Source organism: Bos mutus, chromosome 1 (genome assembly GCF_027580195.1).
Source record: "Bos mutus isolate GX-2022 chromosome 1, NWIPB_WYAK_1.1, whole genome shotgun sequence".
Classification (NCBI taxonomy): Eukaryota; Metazoa; Chordata; class Mammalia; order Artiodactyla; family Bovidae; genus Bos; species Bos mutus.
In genome coordinates, this window is record NC_091617.1 from 148,919,629 (window position 1) to 148,940,507 (window position 20,879).

The following is a 20,879-nucleotide window of genomic DNA, read 5'->3' on the forward strand; positions in this document are numbered from 1 at the left end:
TTCAGTGAGGGGCATGCTGCTGAATCACTTCAGTCGTGTCCGACTCTGTGCAACCCCATAGACTGCAGCGCACCAGGCTCCCCCATCCCTGGGATTCTCCAGGCAAGAACACTGGAGTGGGGTGCCATTGAGGGGCATGAGTAAGTGTCTTTATTTGCATTCCATGGGGGAACAAACTAAAATTAATGACCTGGCCAAAATTACAGTTGGTGATGGTCTGAGTCTTGAAGTTATACCCCAGACTCCAGAGGAATCCTTGTTCTATGGGAACCATCTCTGCTTTGAACTCATCAACATGTCAAGCTGACACTCCATGCTATACAAGCACCCCCTAGGCTAGACTGCCTGTGTTCAATTCCAATTCTACCACTTCCAAATTTGTCTTTCTTTAGATTTAAAATTTTTATTCACTTAGTATAACATTAAATAGTCAAAATTTTAAAACACTCTTAGTTACCAGGTAGAGGGACAGTGGAAACAGAACTCTGTCTTCCCAGTCTTTGCTGCTGTTGTTTCCTTTGTCTGGGACTCTCTTTTCCCTGTTGTATCACTGATCCTGCTCACAGTGCCAATTCTCTCATTGCATCTCACTGTGCGCACTGCTCATTGAACCCATGGTAGGCAGGTGTGAACTAAAAGGCTGGAAGAAAACACAAGGAGCCCTAGCAACTGCAGATGCATTTATCCTCTCCTGGCTGGGGCAACAGCCAGTAGCTGCAGATATAATATAATACAACATAACCACACACAACCCTCCAGGGCTTTTCCAGGGGAAGGTGCATGCACAATGCTATATGTGACCTCAGCTGTTGCATAATCATTATTCACAAAACGTGGAGCAAGAGCAGAGAGGCCAATTGGCAAAGAGAGCCTGACCACGACATCTTAGCTAATTTCTTTCCCTACACCTGCTTTCATGCCTATCTCACTCTTTAGACTTCAGTTGGAGCTTCATTTCCTTTGGGAAGAGTCTTTTGGCCCTGCAAGACTTGAATTAGGATCCCTTCTTCTGTGTTCTCCTGGCCTCACTTACCCCACCAGCAATTACCACCCCGGTTCCTGTTTCCGCTTGTCCCCCAGTGAGACTGAGAACGGAGAGCTCGACTTGGTTTTGCATCCCAAGCGCCTAATAGTAGCAATTACTAGGTGCTCAGATGTTTATAAAATGAATGCATGGATAGACAAATGAATGGACAGTCAGTGGATGAGAGAGTCAGAAATACTCTGCTTTGGACCCTGAATTCCAAGTGGGGACCTCCGAGGGCACTTGACCTCCACCATGGAGCGCGCAGGGTCTAGTCTCCCTTCGCAGGCAAGTTGGAGCAGTTCCCACCACCCTGCGCATCTGGCAGGCGCAAAGAAGGAGCGCACCTCCAACACCCCAACTTCTCCGACCTCAGCTTCCTCCCGGGTCTGCAGCCCGGGGTAGAGGTTCCACGTAGGGAAGGGGTCGGCGGGGCAGTGGCAGCCCCAGGAACCCCTCAACGGCTTCCATCCCCTCCCTGCGGCTGCGGCCCCTTCCTCGGGGACGCGCGCTGGGCCGGGGCCGCCGGGGCGGGGAAGGGTCGGCTCGGGGCGGGGAGAAGCGTTTATATAGCAGCGAAGAGGGGTTGGGAGCTAACGCCCGCCTGTGGGACACCGGGAGGCCAGAGGCTGCCCGCGCCGCTTCCGTCCCTGCCAGGGTCTCCCCGGTCACCGCGGGTCTCCCGGGCGGGGGGCACTGGGCACTGCGCTCCCGCCGGTGCCTTGCGCTCTGCTTCGCGCGCTGCAAGGAGATCTGCCCGGACTCGGGAAGGGCCGGGGACCGCGAGGACGTTTCCCCGAAGTAAGTGCTGGAACCGCGGTTAGCTGGACCGACCAGAGCCAAAACTAGGTTGGCAAGTGGTCAGTGGTTGCATGGAAGGGACGCGCCGGATGCAAGGGGCTACGTGAGGACCCCGGTAAAGAAACGAAGGTAAGAAGCTCAAACCCGCTTCTTCTGTTTCCACCTTCTCCAGGCAGCGTTCGCTGCCCTTCATTGCGACTTTTTCTCGCATCCTCCCCTTGGAGCGCGCACAGCACACTCGGGTCGCTCTCTGCACCCGGCTCCCTGTCCCCCACCGCACGACTGCTCCACTAACAGTGTCCCCACGCCCAGCACAGGGTCTGGAGTGTGGCAGATACCCGGGACGGCACGGGAAATGAATGAATGAGGTTATAACCAGCCGGGGTCAAGAAAAGTCCCTTCTAAGCCCGTTCAGACCCTGCCTGTACGTTTGCTCCTGCAGTCACCCACATTCATTAAAGTTGGTTGAAGTTTTATTGTTGACTGAAGGGAGGAGAGAAGACGGGGGAAAAAATCCGCCCTTTTATGAATGCCCAGTAACATTCTACAATGAGTGGAACCCCAGCTTACTGGCTCAGCGTCAACTGTGCAAATGATGTCAGCGGGGAGCGGGTAGGGGCAGGCAGGCGGGAAGAGGAAAAATATTGGCTCTAGGAAGTGATTTATTTTCTTCTGTGTCCTTTGTGATAAAGATTTCTCATTTCTCTTTTTAGAAGTCTACTCTATAGAGATATTAGAGGTGGCCTTTGTCAGTTGGAGGAAAAGTTTCCATAGGGGACTAGGATGGTAATGTCGATTAGCAATAGCTGAGGTGTCTGTAAAAATCATGAGGCTTAAGACAGGAAGGCTATTACAAGTCTTTCATTAAGAATTTCTGCAGTTAACCAAATCTGCAGTCATATTGCTTTTTTAAAAGAAGGATCTATTTGATGAGTACTATTTTAAGATAAAACTTTCCAGTATGGCATTGTGTAATACATAGGTGGCCTTAAAAGTTTTCCTTTATAAAGGAAGTTATCAGCTTTCTCTCTCCTTCCACATTTTATTCCAAAATATTAGAAGTGCAAAGGAAACCTGAAAGGGAAGCTTATCTTCTACTCAAAAGGCTGGATTAGAAAACTGTCCAAAAGGCCGCTGTATCATGTGAAATCAAATTTTATGGTGTACATAAAAGACTTTAGGTGACGAATCCTTGAAGAATCATCTTTAACCTTTTCTGTATCAAGAAAAACCATCTACTTTTACTAAATTTTCTTGTGAAACAATTCTCAGAAAAGACCTTTGTTAAATATACTTGCAACTTGCACTTTTCACATCCCTTCAGATAGTCCAAATTGCAAGAAAGTTTGGATATTTGGAATGTTTATCAAGAAAGAATTTTTTTAAATCTATTTACATGGACAGTGCCAAGAGCAACTAATTAAGACACTAAACAAAAGTCAGATTATAAGCACTGTGGATAAAAGTTGGTGCATTATGCATCGATATACATGGTATTCTATGTAGTCCTGCTAATACAATAGTATTAAAAATGACTGAAAATACCTTCTTTGACAGTAAATATCTACTGTCCCTGAAATTTCTCAAGAATATACCATTGCCAGGTATACAATCTACAAATAAATAAAAGTGATCCCAACTAATGAGGGTGTATTTGTAACCAAAAATCACTCATTCTTACAGTCCCAAGAAATAAGTATGAAGATCAGATTGTTCTATGCTTCTTTTATAAATGTCATGAATATAAGACTTCTTCAGGGTGATCAAAAGTTGGACAAAACCTTTTTTTCTCTTGTCCTGACCTTTTTGTTGTTTCTTGTCTTTGCTGTTTAAAGTAGGAAGTGGATAAGCTTTGTTATGAAAAGAATCCAGATTCAAATTATAGAAGAGCTTGAAGTGAAGTGAAAGTCGTTCAGTCGTGTGTCTAACTCTTGCAACCCCATGGACTATACAGTCCATGGAATTTTCCAGGCCAAAATACTGGAGTGAGTAGCCTTTCCCTTCTCCAGGGGATCTTCCCAACCAGGGATTGAACCCAGGTCTCCCACATTGCAGGTGGATTCTTTACCAGCTGAGCCACCAGGGAAGTCCATAGAAGAGCTTGGACAGCCGCTTAATCTCTCTGAGTCTTTTCTCACCCGTCACAGGGAGCATGATACCTACGTACCTCACAGGGATGTGTGAGGAAAGAAAAAAAAGATTCTTATAAAATGCCAGGTACACATGATCAATAAATGAGGGTGATGGTGATGGTAGTGGGAATTCTTAAGGGTCAAGGCCCCTAGGAGTGTTCCCAATAATTCATTTATCATTGAGCCCAATTTTAGTCCATATTTTGAGCTCACTGAAATACCTTGTTGCCATGGAGTGTAAGATGATTGTAACATGATTCATAGACATGCATAGCTCACCCAACGTTGTAATCTCCCTTTTCCACCTGGAAGTGTTCCCGTTGGTGGAGATCATTTAAGGAAAGACCAGTCACTCAGGCATGCTGCCATCCCGAAAGAGCTGTTTGGGAGTTGTGGCTGTTCTGATTCGTTCCGTGTCTCTTTGCCTCTTCTGCTTTACAAGTTAGAGGAAATTTTCTAGAAAAGCCCAGTGGTGCCTGCAGGTCGAAGACTTTGAAAAATGCACCCACTGTTTTAGTGTCTTTGGATAATGGTTTTGTGGTAACAAAAATATCTTTCTACTTTCAGCAGAAAGGTATTAAGTTTACATTTTCAGAATTTTAAATTGAAGGCCTATAAAGCAACCTTCAGTTCTTCAAGGGAAAGGAAAACTTAGAAAGTGTACAGGATGCTTTACAGAACAGTCAAGGCCAAACTTTTTTCAATGAAGAAATAATAGTTAGAAAGATTTGGTCTTGCTCCTTATCCAGATTCCTCGTCCTCCTTCCAAACTTGTCTTTTCTTGGGGTGACCCCAGGGTGCTGACAGGGAAATTTGGATGAAGATACCATGAGAAAAAATGGATACTGTTTGGCTAACATAAGCAATGCACAGAAGGAAAGGTCTCCTGTGGCTCTTGTAACCCTTATGTTTCCCACGGTACCTGGCACTTAGTCGGTACTCAAGAAATATTTGATAAATCAATGACTAATTTTAAGTCACTTTGCAATTTTAGTGAAAGAGTCTGGCTGAAGTACCCTTTTCATGTAAATCTGGAGCAGTTGTACTTAGAAAATCCAGACAAAAGAATCGGGAAGAAGATTCTAAATCTTACCTTTATGAGTCATCTTGATTGACTGAGATAACCTTAAAAACTAACACTTTTTATGATTCCAAATAGCAAACCTCAGGAAATTTGCTGATTTAATTTTGCCATGAAAAGAAAGTTTTCCCCCAAATGCTAAAAAGATGAAGAGGAGGCAAGAAAAATAAAGCATCCAAACCAACTCTGTCTCAAGCCTTAGCATTCCCCTTAAGTCACAAAGAGATAATAAATATACATTTAACCATTCTTTTAGCCATTTATAGTTAAGGATGAGGTATTGATTTGACTCAAACATGTTTTTGCAATGCTTTAAGTACTGTATCCTAAACTTTAGAGGGGAAAGATTTTGCCAGAGTTAGTTGGCAAAGGCATTTGTGTTGGCTTGAAAACCCATAAGCTAATCACTTATTGAGTCCTTTAAAAACAACTTGATGAATGTCTGGCAAGATATTATGACTGAAATTCTCCATTGCATGAGTCCAAATACAATAGAACTTTGAAGATTCTGGGCGAGTCAGAGTCATATTTGGCGATGTTTGTTTGGTGGGGGAAAAAAATACCAGAGTGTATCAAATGGCCCATGTGCTATCTTTCAGTACCCCACCTCACCATAAGTCAGTAGGTGTGGATAACACTATGATCAATCCCATTTATGTATGCATGTCTTTGGGCAGATGGCATTTTGTGTTGTAGTAGATTTCCCTGATGCCCAGGCTTTTCTCTTCTCCACTGGCTGGCAGAGGATATCAGAGCCTTGTGCATGCCCCTTCTGCATTCGGCGTTTTGCTGCAGGCTTCTTATGTCAAGCCCCCCTGGAGGCCTTGAGGGTTTTCTCTGGCCTTGGGAGCATGGTTGACTCATGCAGAGCAGGCTAGAGGGGCCTGGAAGTTAATACTCTGGGAGCAACCCCTTACCCAGTAACTGATGAAAGCTGGTGAATAAGTATCCTCTGGCTTCTCACACCTTGGGGGAGGCCACTCTTGAGGTCTGATCTTTATGTTCTTCCTGAGGTGCCCAAGGGGATGAGCTCCAGCTTCCCAGAACACTAACCCACTTGCTCATTCACAGTTCTACCTGGCTCCCTGTCTCACCTCCCTGCCCCTCTACTAGTGATTGGAGGGATCCTCTCCTCAATAAACTTATTGCACAAATTCTTGTCTAGACTCTGCCTTGAGGGAACCCAACCTACCACATGCTTGTTCAAGGTTTCAGTAAAGGCAGTGTTTTAGCCCTAAGTATTCTGTAGATTGTATCCTAGCCAAAAAGTGAATTGTATTGCTCTTTGTCCTGCTTGTGATGCTAGCTGTCTTGCTGTTTCTCACCATGTACACTATTTGCTGAACCCATGGTAGGCAAGATGCGAGCTGAGAGGCTGGAAGTTTTCTTAGCATTTTTCTAGGAGCCATGGGAACTGCAGATGCATTTATTCTCTTCTGGCTTGTGCAGCAGCCATAGCAGCATATGTAACACAACATCCCCACACACAACCTGTGTCCAAGCGAGTACCATGTGGCATGCATGAAGTGAAGTGAAAGTTGCTTAGTCGTGTCCGACTCTGCAACCCCATGGACTGTAGCCCGCCAGGCTCCTCTGTCTATAGAATTCTCCAGGCAAAATACTGGAGTGGGTTGCCATTCCCTGCTGCAGGGGATATTCCCAACCCAGGGATCAAGCTGGGTCTCCTGCCTTGCAGGCGGATTCTTTATTCACAGGTAAAGAATCTGCCTGTGACATGCATGCACGGTGCTTTAAATGATCTCAGCTGTTTCACAGTCATTATTTATAAGGCATGACTGAGAGCCTGAACATGACGTCTTGGCTAATTTTCTCTCTCCCCACACTCTGCCCCTTCAGGGTCTCCTGTCCCACAGATTATGTAGGTTCTGCCCTCTGTAGCATCCTCCTAGCACACAATGCCGCCAGTTGAGCACACATTCCGCAACAGCAGTAGAGGCTACAACAGCGAACAGTTATATCCCCAACACATAGCGAAACTCAATGCCAGGCATCGCAAGGAACGCATGTTGCAGTCCTTGCCCTCACGGGGTTAGAAGAGCCACCCACTGCATGTGGAGCGTCTTTGTCTGCCATGGCCAAGTCCAGTCCACTGGCTGTCCTTAGGAGAGTGCAGGAAAGCCTCTGCAGAGGCAACTGCACTCCTGCGGAATTTTATTACTATGGAACCACACATGCCAGGCCCACCCCTTCAAGCTGGGGATTTTTATTTTTACGGCATTCACAGCTCATCCATATGATCAATTTTCTAAATCTGAGGACACAGCCTTCACAATACACTGTCTACATCATAGGACACAGCCCTCACAGTACACTGTTCTACACAGGACACAGCCTTCATGGTACACTGTTCTCCATAGGACCCAGCCTTCACAGTACACTGTCTACACAGGACGCAGCCTTCGCGGTACACTGTCTACATAGGACACAGCCTTCACAGTACACTGTCTCCATAAGACACAGCCTTCACGGTACACTGTTCTCCATAGGACATAGCCTTCACAGTACACTGTCTACATCATAGGACACAGCCTTCACAGTACACTGTCTACCTAGGACACAGCCTTCACGGTACACTGTCTACATAGGACACAGCCTTCATGGTACACTGTCTACATAGGACACAGCCTTCACAGCACTGTCTCCATAAGACACAGCCTTCACGGTACACTGTCTACATCATAGGACACAGCCTTCATGGTACACTGTCTCCATAGGATGCAGCCTTCACGGTACTGTCTCCATAAGACACAACCTTCACGGTACACTGTCTACATCATAGGACACAGCCTTCATGGTACACTGTCTCCATCGGACGCAGCCTTCACGGTACTGTCTCCATAAGACACAGCTTTCACGGTACACTGTCTACATAGGACACAACCTTCACAGTACACTGTCTACATCATAGGACACAGCCTTCATGGTACACTGTTCTACACTGGACACAGCCTTCACAGTACTGTCTCCATAAGACACAGCCTTCATGGTACACTGTCTACATCATAGGACACAGCCTTCATGGTACAGTCTCCACAGGATGCAGCCTTCACAGTACTGTCTCCATAAGACACAGCCTTCACGGTACACTGTCTACATCATAGGACACAGCCTTCATGGTACACTGTTCTACATTGGACACAGCCTTCATGGTACACTGTCTACATAAGACACAGCCTTCACGGTACACTGTCTACATAGGACACAGCCTTCACGGTACACTGTTCTACATTGGACACAGCCTTCATGGTACACTGTTCTACATTGGACACAGCCTTCACGGTACACTGTCTACATAAGACACAGCCTTCACGGTACACTGTCTAGGACACAGCCTTCACATAGGACACAGCCTTCATGGTACACTGTTCTACACACTGGACACAGCCTTCATGGTACACTGTTCTACATTACACAGGAGCCTTCACACACTGTCTACATAAGACACAGCCTTCACGGTACACTGTCTACATAAGACACAGCCTTCATGGTACACACTGTCTACATAAGACACAGCCTTCAGTACAGTACACTGTCTACACATTGGACACACAGCCTTCATGGTACACTGTTCATAGGACACACATTGGTACACTGTTCTACACTGGACACATTGGACACAGACTTCATGGTACACTGTTCTACATTGGACACAGCCTTCATGGTACACTGTTCTACATTGGACACAGCCTTCATTGGACACAGCCTTCATGGTACACTGTCTACATAAGACACAGCACTGTCACGGGACACAGCCTTCACATGGTACACTGTCTACATCATAGGACACAGCCTTCACACCTTCATGGTACAGCCTTCACAGTACACAGTCTAAGACACCACAGGATGCAGCCTTCACAGTATGGTACACTGTCTCCATAAGACACAGCCTTCACGGTACACTGTCTACATCATAGGACACAGCCTTCATGGTACACTGTTCTACATTGGACACAGCCTTCATGGTACACTTCATGGTACACTGTCTACATAAGACACAGCCTTCACGGTACACTGTCTACATAGGACACAGCCTTCACAGTACACTGTTCTACATTGGACACAGCCTTCATGGTACACTGTTCTACATAGGACACAGCCTTCATGGTACACTGTTCTACATTGGACACAGCCTTCATGGTACACTGTTCTACATTGGACACAGCCTTTGGACACAGCCACACGGTACACTGTCTACATTGGACACAGCCTTCACGGTACACTGTCTACATAAGACACAGCCTTCACGGTACACTGTCTACATAAGACACAGCCTTCACGGTACACTGTCTACATAGGACACAGCCTTCACAGTACACTGTTCTACATTGGACACAGCCTTCACAGTACACTGTTCTACATAGGACACAGCCTTCATGGTACACTGTTCTACATAGGACACAGCCTTCATGGTACACTGTTCTACATTGGACACAGCCTTCATGGTACACTGTTCTACATTGGACACAGCCTTCATGGTACACTGTTCTACATAGGACATGGCCTTCACGGTACACTGTCTACATAGGACACAGCCTTCACGGTACACTCTCTACATAGGACACGGCCTTCATGGTACACTCTCTACATAGGACACAGCCTTCATGGTACACTGTTCTACATTGGACACAGCCTTCATGGTACACTGTTCTACATAGGATGCAGCCTTCACAGTACACTGTTCTATATTGCACACAGCCTTCACAGTACACTGTCTATATCATAGGACTCAGTCTTCACAGTACACTGTTCTACATAGGACACAGCCTTCTCAGTATACTATTCTAAATCTCCATCTTAGGACACAGCCTCTACAGTACAATGTTCTGCATAAGAAAGTGAAAGAGAAAGTGAAGTGGCTCAGTCGTGTCCGCCTCTTTGCGACCCCATGGACTGTAACCTACCGGGCTCCTCTGTCTATGGGATTTTCCAGGCAATAGTACTGGAGTGGATTGCCATTTCCTTCTCCAGGGTATCTTCCTGACCCAGGGCTCGAACCCAGGTCTCCCGCATTGTAGACAGGTGCTTTACCATCTGAGCCACCAGGGAAGTCCTATGTCTGCATAAGACATAGCCTTTATAGTATACCTTTGCACAAATCAGTCCATATTTTCATCTGCATAACCCAGCTGGGGCCCCCGCCACCTCGGGCCCCCTCTGGGGTCTTCACACTTTCAAAATGGCATCTCACATGCTGTTCCTTCTCAGTAAGGACCCACAAACCACCCCCAAGCTCTGGGCCTACTCCTGTGTCCCAGAGTCACAAAAGCCAAGATGCCATGGCTCCCCTTGCTTTCACCAAAATTGCCTACCCCGGTCAACCAACTCCGCCTGAGTATATGGTCAATATGTCATGAACTCAGTCACAATGGGGGCCCCTTGGGGATGCCCTCCTTGAACCATTGGCTGCTCATGCTTCACTTTTTGGTATGTGACAGTCCTCACTGCCAAGTGGGGACTGGTGGTCTCACAGTGCTCCTTGTCATCATCCCTCATTACCCCATAGTCCAAGGCACTGGGCTCCTCAAAGCCACATGCCTCTTGCTCCAGCATGCATGTGCAATGCTCTAGCCTTCCTCCTGTCTCTGCAACGTGTGCCCTTGTGCAGCGTCACAGAGCTCACTGTCCATATTCACCATCAAGGCAATCTGGAACACCCACCCCCTGGTTCCAGTGGCAATATGCCACTCTGTCCAGCAAATGGGAATTCACCCCCTGTAACACCTTCTCAAGGCTGTTTGGTGACCAGTCCACCACCTCCCAGTCTTCAACCAGGGCCCACACCAAAAAGACCCTGGCCACCAGGTACCACATGCTGTATGGCAGCCACTGGCTTCTGCCATCCAGCAGAGTCTTAGACTCTTCTACCTTCTGTGTGTCCTGCTGACTATGCCCATTGTATCGCTGACCCTGCTCACTGTGCCAATTGTTCTCACTGTTCCTCATGGTTGTGTGCTATTCAACTGAACCCATGGTAGGCAAGGTGCAAGCTAAGAGGCTGGAAGAAAATGAGAGGAGGAACTTCAGACACAGTTGTTCTCCTCTGGCTGGTACAGCAGCCATAGCAGCAGATGTAACAAAGCACAGCATCGCCACACACAACCCGTGACCAAGCAAGTACCTCGTGATGCTCCTGTGCAGCCCTACAAAGGCTCTCAGCCGTTACATAGTCATATTTACAAAATGTGGGTTCAGAGGGCCTGAACACATCATCTTTGCTAATTTTTTCTCTCCCCACATGAATCAAGAATGGAATTCTTGCTTTCCACAGGATTTTGAACAGAATTTTGTCCCCAGCTAGTGCTATTTCAATTGTATCTGGGTCAGTTGGCTTGTTGGTTGTGACCTGATCCTGAATTCCCATAAGCTCTCTGAGAACAGTGTCAGGAGCCTGTGGAGGGAGATATCAGCAAAGGCTCAGTGTGATCCCATCTTTAGAGACATAGCATCTTCCAGGGGTTATGAGAAGTGGCTCAAACCCATGCTCCGCAGAATGGGACCAGTGTCTTAATATTTCTGGTGGATGTTCCTACCTGCTCACAGCTTTGGTCACCATTTCTTTCCTGTGGTAGTGGTCTCTCATAGGAGATATGGAGATAGGTAGAAGTGGATATTGATAGGAATTGACTCACATGATTATGGGGGCTGAAAAGTCCATTTACAAGCCGAGGCCCAGGAAAGTCAGTGGTGTCATCAGTCTGAGTCTGAAGGCCTGAGAATCAAGAGCTCTGGTATCCAGCAGCAGAAGTAAATGGACTTTCTGGCTCAAGAAGGAGAGCAGATTCACCCTCCCTCTGACTTTGTGTTCTAATCAGGCCATCAGTGGATTGGGTGATGCCCACTTGCCTTGGTGAAGGTTATCTTCTTTATTCATTCTGTCAATTCAAATACTAATCTCTACAGGAAACACCCTCACAGGCAAATCCAGAAGTAATGTTTCATCATCTCTTGCACACGTAGTCGCTTCAGTCGTGTCCAACCCTTTGCAACCCTATGGACTGTAGCCAAGCTCCTCTGCCTGTGGGATTCTCCAGGCAAGACTACTGGAGTGAGTTGCTATGCCCTCTTCCAGGTGATTTTCCTGACCCAGGGATTGAACCCGCATCACTTATGTCTTCTGCATTGGTGGGTGTGCTCTTTACCACTAGGGGCAACTGGGAAGCCCTTAGCATCTCTTAGCTCAGTCAAACTGACGCATGAAACTTACCATCACATTTCCCAGTTACTTACTAATCCACCTCTAACCCCAAGCCAGACCTCTCCACGGAACTCAGACCCAGACATCTAACTGTCCAAACATCTTCCACCAAAACAGCCTAAAAGCCCTGTTCTTCTTCCGAGTCTTCCTCAGTCCTATCTGATCGGTCTCTACATCCTGCCATTTGTTTCCCATTGATTTCGGCAAACCCCTCTCCATCCTCCCTGTCATCTCTGCTCTTGGTCCCCTAACACCATTTTCTTTTTCACCCAGACCACAATTGCCTCCTTGACCACCTCCCTGCTCTGATCTTTCTCCTAGCATTTTCCATATTTCAGCTTCAAGTGAGTTCCCTAAAACTGCCTGCTCTTACTTTTTTTCTGCCTAAAATCCTCCATTGCCTTTGGATTTTAAATTTAAAATCCTTGTCATGGTTGAAAATCCCCCACTATCCAACCTTTATTCACCTCTTCCTGTCTCCTGCCTATTTCTTTGCCACCACGGCCAATCCTTCAGGAGACATTGCTCTCTCACCTCCTGCCATTAACATTTGGAATTTCCTCGACCTAGAACAGTACTCTCTGGACTTAAATCTGGCTTACCCCTTCTCTCCCTTTAGGCTCAGCTAACACACCCATTCCTTGGGAAAGTGTTACTGAGTCCTGCCCAGTAGGTAAGATACCCTTCCCTGAGTCCCTACTGTACCCTGAGTTCCCACCATTCCCCCTGAACTGTGATTGCTGTGTCTTCCATGTTCACCAGGTTATCTTCAGTACTAACCACTTCTTAGATAATAAATATCCACTGTAGAATAAATGAACTGAAATCGGGGCTTCCTTACTAGCTGATTACAAAGGGCAAGTCACACAACCTCTCTGAATTTTCATTTTCACATCTAAAGTATAAATCCTATCCAAACACAGAGGTTGAGAGGATTTTGTTAGTTGGTACTGAACTACCGCACAATTGCACTCATCTCACACGCTAGTAAAGTAATGCTCAAAATTCTCCAAGCCAGGCTTCAGCAATACATGAACCGTGAACTTCCAGATGTTCAAGCTGGTTTTAGAAAAGGCAGAGGAACCAGAGACCAAATTGCCAACATCTGCTGGATCATCGAAAAAGCAGGAGAGTTCAAGAAAAACATCTATTTCTGCTTTATTGACTATGCCAAAGCCTTTGACTGTGTGGATCACAATAAACTGTGGAAAATTCTGAAAGAGATGGAAATACCAGACCGCCTGACCTGCCTCTTGAGAAATTTGTATGCAGGTCAGGAAGCAACAGTTAAAACTGGACATGGAACAACAGACTGGTTCCAAATAGGAAAAGGAGTACGTCAAGACTGTGTATTGTCACCCTGCTCATTTAACTTCCATGCAGAGTACATCATGAGAAATGCTGGGCTGGAAGAAGCACAAGCTGGAATCAAGACTGCTGGGAGAAATATCAATAACCTCAGATATGCAGATGACACCACCCTTATGGCAGAAAGTGAAGAGGAACTAAAAAAGCCTCTTGACGAAGGTGAAAGAGAAGAGTGAAAAAGTTGGTTAAAGCTCAACATTCAGAAAATGAAGATCATGGCATCTGGTCCCATCACTTCCTGGGAAATAGATGGGGAAACAGTGGAAACAGTGTCAGACTTTATTTTGGGGGGCTCCGAAATCACTGCAGATGGTGACTGCAGCCATGAAATTAAAAGACACTTACTCCTTGGAAGAAAAGTTATGACCAACCTAGACAGCATCTTGAAAAGCAGAGACATTACTTTGCCAACAAAGATCTGTCTAGTCAAGGCTATGGTTTTTCCAATGGTCATGTATGGATGTGAGAGTTGGACTGAAGAAAGCTGAGCACTGAAGAATTGATGCTTTTGAACTGTGGTGTTGAAGAAGACTCTTGAGAGTCCCTTGGACTGCAAGGAGATCCAACCAGTCCATTCTGAAGGAGATCAGCCCTGGGATTTCTTTGGAAGGAATGATGCTAAAGCTGAAACTCCAGTACTTTGGCCACCTCATGTGAAGAGTTGACTCATTGGAAAAGACTCTGATGGTGGGAGGGATTGGGGGCAGGAGGAGAAGGGGACGACAGAGGATGAGATGGCTGGATGGCATCACTGACTCGATGGACGTGAGTCTGAGTGAACTCTGGGAGTTGGTGATGGACAGGGAGGCCTGGTGTGCTGTGATTCATGGGTCGCAAAGAGTTGGACACGACTGAGTGACTGAACTGACTGACTGACTGAACAGAAGACTTTTCTTTTAGATTCATCAAGATAAGCATTATGCTTGACCTGAGCCTGTGATATTCTGCGATGGTAAAGCCCATGTTCCAGGATGCCTAAGTTTAAAGGGCGCTCTGATAGATGGGCTTTGGGTGGGAGCCAGAAGGAGGAAAGTACCATGTAGCTAAAATTATCTTGCTTTCAAACCCTAGGTGAAGTGTGTGCTTGGAAATGAAAGTGATATAATAACAAATAAGGTACCTAATTCCCTCACACACAGTTTCTTCCAAATAATCCTTCTCCTCCAGCTTCAAGATCTGCATTTCCTGGGTTAATGCCACGAATCCAGTTTCTAAACTGAGGAGCTTTTTCCAAGAGTTTTGCCTTAAAATATTATTCTCCACTGCAATTCCTCCTCAGTTTCCCCCTTCTCCAGGACTGCTGTCATTGTTCTTGAAACACACCATTAAGCCTCTCATTCTTGGGCTTCCAGGAATTTCTGAAAATCGTTACAAACCCAGTTTCACATTTGTAGATGTAACTGGGTGGAGGCAAGCACTAAATTAATTAACAGATTTGCACTGGGCAATGATTAAGGCAAAAAACTTTTTATATTTAAGTAATGGAAAAGTGGTTAAATATATAATTTGGGTAAAAATTAGGATAATAAAGCACCTTCAAGAGCTATGTATCTGCACATGTTCAAGACTTTTATTTTTAATTTTAATTATTTAAAACTTTCTTGAAATACAGTTGATTTATAATGCTGTGTTAGTTTTGGTATACAGCAAAGTGATTCAGTCATACATACATACAGATAGATTTTTTAGAATCTTTTTTTTTTCCTCTAATTTTATTTTATTTTTAAACTTTACATAATTGTATTAGTTTTGCCAAATATCAAAATGAATCCACCACAGGTATACATGTGTTCCATTATATATTATTACAAGATACTGAGTTAGTTCCCTCTGCTATACAGTAGGTCCTTGCTGTTCATTAATTTTATTTAGTAGTTTGTGTATATTAATCCCCAACTCTTACTTTATCCCTCCCCTCCTTTTCCCTTTGTTAACCATATGTTTACTCTCTACATCTGTGAACTTATTTCTGTTTCATAGATATGTTCATTTGTGTTGTGTCTTAGATTCCACATATACAGGTGATAGCATGTGATAACTATCTCTCTTCCTGACTTATTCCACTTAGTATCATTATCTCCAGGTTCATCCATGTTGCTACAAATGACATTATTTCATTCTTTTTATTGCTGAATAATATTCCATTGTATATATATATGTGTGTGTGTGTGTCTGTGTGACAGTGAAAGTTGCTCAGTTGTGTCTGACTCTTTGCGACCCCATGGACTATACAGTCCATGGAGTTCTCCAGGCCAGAATACTGGAGTGGGTAGCCTTTCCCTTCTCCAGAGGTTCTCCAGGGGATCTTTCTGACTCAGGAGTTGAACCAGGGTCTCCAGTGTTGCAGGTAGATTCTTTACCAACTGAGCTATCAGGGACGTCTATCACATCTTCTTCATCCATTTGGCTGTTGACAGACATTAGGTTGCTTCCATGTCTTGGCTATTGTAAATTGTGCTGCAAGGACATTGGGGAGCACATATCTTTTCAAATTATAGTTTTCTCCAGACATACACCCAGGAGTGGGATTACAGGACAGAAACTCATTGAAATTGACTTGGATTAATATTTTCAAAATTTCATTGTCAGTTTGTTGTTTGACTTTTCATTAGATTACAGGATCCCACTCCTGGAATATGTTTGGAGAAAACTATCATTTGAAAACTATAAATATTATAGTAGCTCTGTATTTAGTTCTTTAAGAAAGACTTTTAAATATTATTTGGTAAGTTACTGCTTTGGCACACCTACCTAAGTCTATGGCAATCCAGTTTATTTTTAATATTAATTAATTTATTTTAATTGGAGGCTAATTACTTTACAATATGGTATTGGTTTGCCATACATTGACATGAATCCATCACGGGTGTTCATGTGTTCCCGATCCTGAACCCCCCTTCCACCTCCCTCCCCATCTCATCCCTCTGGGTCATCCCAGTGCACCAGCCCTGAGCACCCTGCCTCATGCAATGAACCTGGACTGGCGATCTGTTTCACACATGGTAATATACATGTTTCAATGCCATTCTCCCAAATCATCCCACCCTCACCCTCTCCCACAGAGTCCAAAAGACTGTTCTATAATCTGTGTCTCTTTTGCTGTCTCGCATACAGAGTTATTGTTACCATCTTTCTAAATTCCATATATATGCATTATTATACTGTATTGGTGTTTTTCTTTCTGGCTTACTTCACTTTATATAATAGGCTCCAGTTTCATCCACCTCATTAGAACTGATTCATATATATTCTTTTTAGTGGCTGAGTAATACTCCATTGTGTATATGTACCACAGCTTTCTTATCCATTCATCTGCTGATGGACATCTAGGTTGCTTCCATGTCCTGGCTATTATAAACAGTGCTGCGATGAACATTGGGGTACACGTGTCTCTTTCAATTCTGGTTTCCTTGGTGTATATGCCGAGCAGTGGGATCGCTGGGTCATATGGCAGTTCTATTTCCAGTTTTTTAAGGAATCTCCACACTGTTCTCCATAGTGGCTGTACTAGTTTGCATTCCCACCAACAGTGTAAGAGGGCTGCCTTTTCTTCACACCCTCTTCAGCATTTACTGCTTGTAGACTTTTGGATAGCAGCCATTCTGACTGGCATGAGATGGTACCTCATTGTGGTTTTGATTTGCATTTCTCTGATAATGAGTGATGCTGAGCATATTTTCTTGTGTTTGTTAGTCATCTGTATGTCTTCTTGGAGAAATGTCTGTTTATTTCTTTGGCCCGTTTTTTGATTGGGTTGTTTATTTTTCTGGCAATCCAGTTTTTAAGTTTGCTGAGCCTGGGATGCCCACCCCATCCTGAAACACAAAGTTTATGAATGCTCTTTATTTCTGTACATCCCCCAAACTTGTGCACACTTAGCCATTTACCGGCTTCCCTGGTGGCTCAGCTGGTAAAGAATCCGCCTGCAATGCGGGAGACCTGGGTTCAATCCGAGTTGGGAAGATCCCCTGGAGAAGGGGAACAGCTACCCATTCTAGTATTCTTGCATGGAGAATTCCATGGACTGTATAGTCCATGGGGTTGCAAAGAGTCGGACACGACAGAGTGACTTTCACTTCACTTCACTTCAGCCATTTGTAATTAACAATCATTATACTGAGAAAAATGGGTAAATTAATGGTTGACAGCATTGTCTACATTTGAGACCCACTTCATAAATCCATATTTATGTAATCCCTAGATGCAAAGTACTTTAGATAGATGATTTTTTCCTCCCCAAAGCCTGAAGGTTTTATGTATCTCTTTTCTTCTTTTATTTATTTCTTGCTCCATTAGTTCTTTCCATTTCTTCATGAAGAAAGTTGCAATTAGTCATGGATGTTCTGCTGTTGTCTCAATCAACAGCTATCCAAGGAACAAGAAGAGACTATGACTCCATATTTGTATGTCTGTAACTCCCAGCTGAGAAAGATGTGTACCTTGCATGCAGAGCTGTAGCTGTCCAACCAGCTTCATCCAGGAGCAATAGGTGACAAGGTTAGAACCACCCGGGTAGAAAGAGACGGCTGCCTCCAGATTTTTTTCACACAGTGGATCTCCAATACTCTATGTCATGGAAATAGTCTGAGTGAACTCTGGGGCTTGGTGATGGACAGGGAGGCTTGGCATGCTGCAATTCATGGGGTCGCAAAGAATCGGACACGACTGAGCGACTGAACTGAACTGAACTGATGGATACTCTATGTCAGTTACCTTATCACTTATTAAGCACGTTATATGCATCATCACATTTCATCCACAACAACTCAATATGAAAAGTGGTACTATCATTATCCCCCTTTCACTGATGAGTGTCTGAGTGCATGAATTTCTTAAAATCACACTGGCCTGAGGGGTATTTGAATTCATGATGTCAGAGCCACTGCTACCTGTCTATTCTGCTGGGTCCTCTAGAAAATGTTTGCTTCTAAAGCCTAGAAGCTTCGAATGCTGACACTCAACTTAGATCCCTGCATGATCCAAATAATAATTCATAAGTCGGGTTTTTCAGGATAAAGGGAAATTCTGACTCAATGTTATTTGGTTTTCATTTATCTCTTTCTTTTGCTTTTCAGTGGACTGAATCTTGGTCATTGAAATTGACTTTGTTTAATATTTTTAAAGCTCATTCTCATTTTGCTCTTTGACTTTTCATAGGATCCAAAAATTTCAGAGCAAAAATGGGTCTTACAAATTATTTCAAGTAGGTTTTGGGCTTCCCAGGTGGAGCTAGTGGTAAAGAACCTGCCTGTCAATGCAGGAGATGTAAAAGATGCAGGTTCGATCCCTGGGTCCGGAAGAGCCCCTGAAGGAGGGCATGGCAACTCACTCCAGTATTCTGCCTGGAGAATGCCCATGGACAGAGGAGCCTGGTGGGCTACAGTCCATAGGATCACAAAGAGTCAGACACAATTGAAGCGACTTAGCATACATGCCCACATGTTTTGTAACAAAAGTGATTGTTTCTCCCCCATCCATCTCCACAATTAATATATATAATGTCCTCCCACTAATCTTGGGATAAAAGCAAAAATCAATAGTAGATCCTGCAGATTCATGCATGGCCTGGCTACTTTTTCAGCCTCAACAAATGCTCCCTTTCACTCTGTTTTATAGTCATACTGGACTTCTTTTGGCTCCATGACCATTTTGTTCTTTCTGCCACAGGACCTTGACACAAACCATCCTCCCCTAACACACTCCTTTTGGCCTGGTTAACTCTCACCATTCCTCCACATATCACCTTGAACAGCAGCCCCTTAAGAGAGCCTTTCCTGACCTCTGAATTAATCATTTCTCTTTATTACATGTCATCCCAGTGTATGATAATTTGACAAATAATTATTGAGTGTCTTTCTATGTGTTAGCCTTATTTTAGGTGCTGGGAAACAAGATGGGCCAAGTCTTACCTCCAGGGAGAATACAAGTAATAAAGTCAACAAACATGTTAAATGCTAGGGAAAAACAGGTGTTTAATGGGGAAGTGGTGACAGTAAGGACATGGGAGGTTATTTCGGATGGGTGGTCAGGAAGGCCATCTCCTGCATCTCAGGAGGAGCTGACATTTGAGCAGAAAGCTGAGTGAACTTGGGAGCAAAGCAAGATTGCCTGAGGGAGAAGGGACATTTCCAGACAGGAACAACATGGGTGTGAGAAAAAGCAAAGGAGGCCAGTGTGACTGAAGGTGGGTAATGAGAGGGAGTGTAAAAAAGACGAAATCAGATCAGGGGGCATGCCCTCTGTCCTAGAGACTTGTGGCCCATGCATGCAATACAGGGTTTTAATCTAAGCTTCGTGGAAAGTCATTGGAGATTTTGAACATGGGATATGGATCAAATGTATGGTCTCCAAAGATCATCCTGCCTAACGCCTAAACAAAGTATGAAGAAGGGCAAGAGTCAAAACACGGAGACCTGCTAGCGTCATAGCCCAGGCAGGAGGCAGTGGCGGCGTGGATCTGGGTAGGAGGTGGCAAGAGTGGTTAGATTTGCAGGTCCTGTTGGCAGGCTCACCGACGGATGGGCTGAGGAGCCTCAGGGAAACGTCTTCTTTTCAGCACATAACACCGCTGCCGTTTTACACTTATTGGTGTCGTTCTTTCAAGAGAACGTCGCTCTCTCAGTGGGTTGGAAGGTCCACAAGGATGAAGACCACATCTGGCTTTACCCCCTGCCCACCTGCTGCCTACACAGGGCCTCACGTTTAAAAATGAATGAATAAATAAGTATACTGACGTGAAGTGAAGTGGCTCAGTCGTGTCTGACTCTTTCCGACCCCACGGACTGTAGCTTACCAGGCTCCTCCGTCCATGGAATTTTCTAGGCAAGGATACTGGAGTGGGTTTCCATTTCCTTCTCCAGGGGATCTTCCCAACTCAGAGATCGAACCTGGGTCTCCCACATTGCAGGCAGACAGACACTTTACCATCTGAGCCACCAGGGAAGCCAAATAAGTATATTAAAACTACCTAATTTACAGATGAGGGAAATGAGTCTCTGAGAGTTGAAGTTAAACGATCGGTCTAAAAGGTCTCTCAGTCTGGACTAGAACCTACTTTTCCACCTTCTTCATACAAGCTGCTTTTCCTTGTACAGCGGAGCCCCTTCCAGACTCTGCATTCTTTTACTTGAGGGAGGAAGGGGTTACCAAATGTACTTCAAATACTCCTGATGGGAGACTCCACACAATGCAGCAGCATTGTTCTAGTAACCCTTGTGAGGCTCTATTGAGGCAACTTGAGTCTGTGACATTCTTTCT

General features: G+C 44.9%; 1 protein-coding gene across 1 annotated transcript in view; it reads left to right on the top strand.

The window, feature by feature from the left end:
• The first annotated feature begins 1,621 nt into the window (after positions 1-1,621).
• The window catches only part of COL6A6 (collagen type VI alpha 6 chain), a 173,729-nt gene continuing 154,471 nt past the window's right edge, over positions 1,622-20,879 (top strand). The window contains exon 1 of the mRNA XM_070377208.1: positions 1,622-1,954. The gene's annotated coding sequence lies outside the window, so the exon portion shown is untranslated. The remainder of the gene's footprint in view (positions 1,955-20,879) is intronic.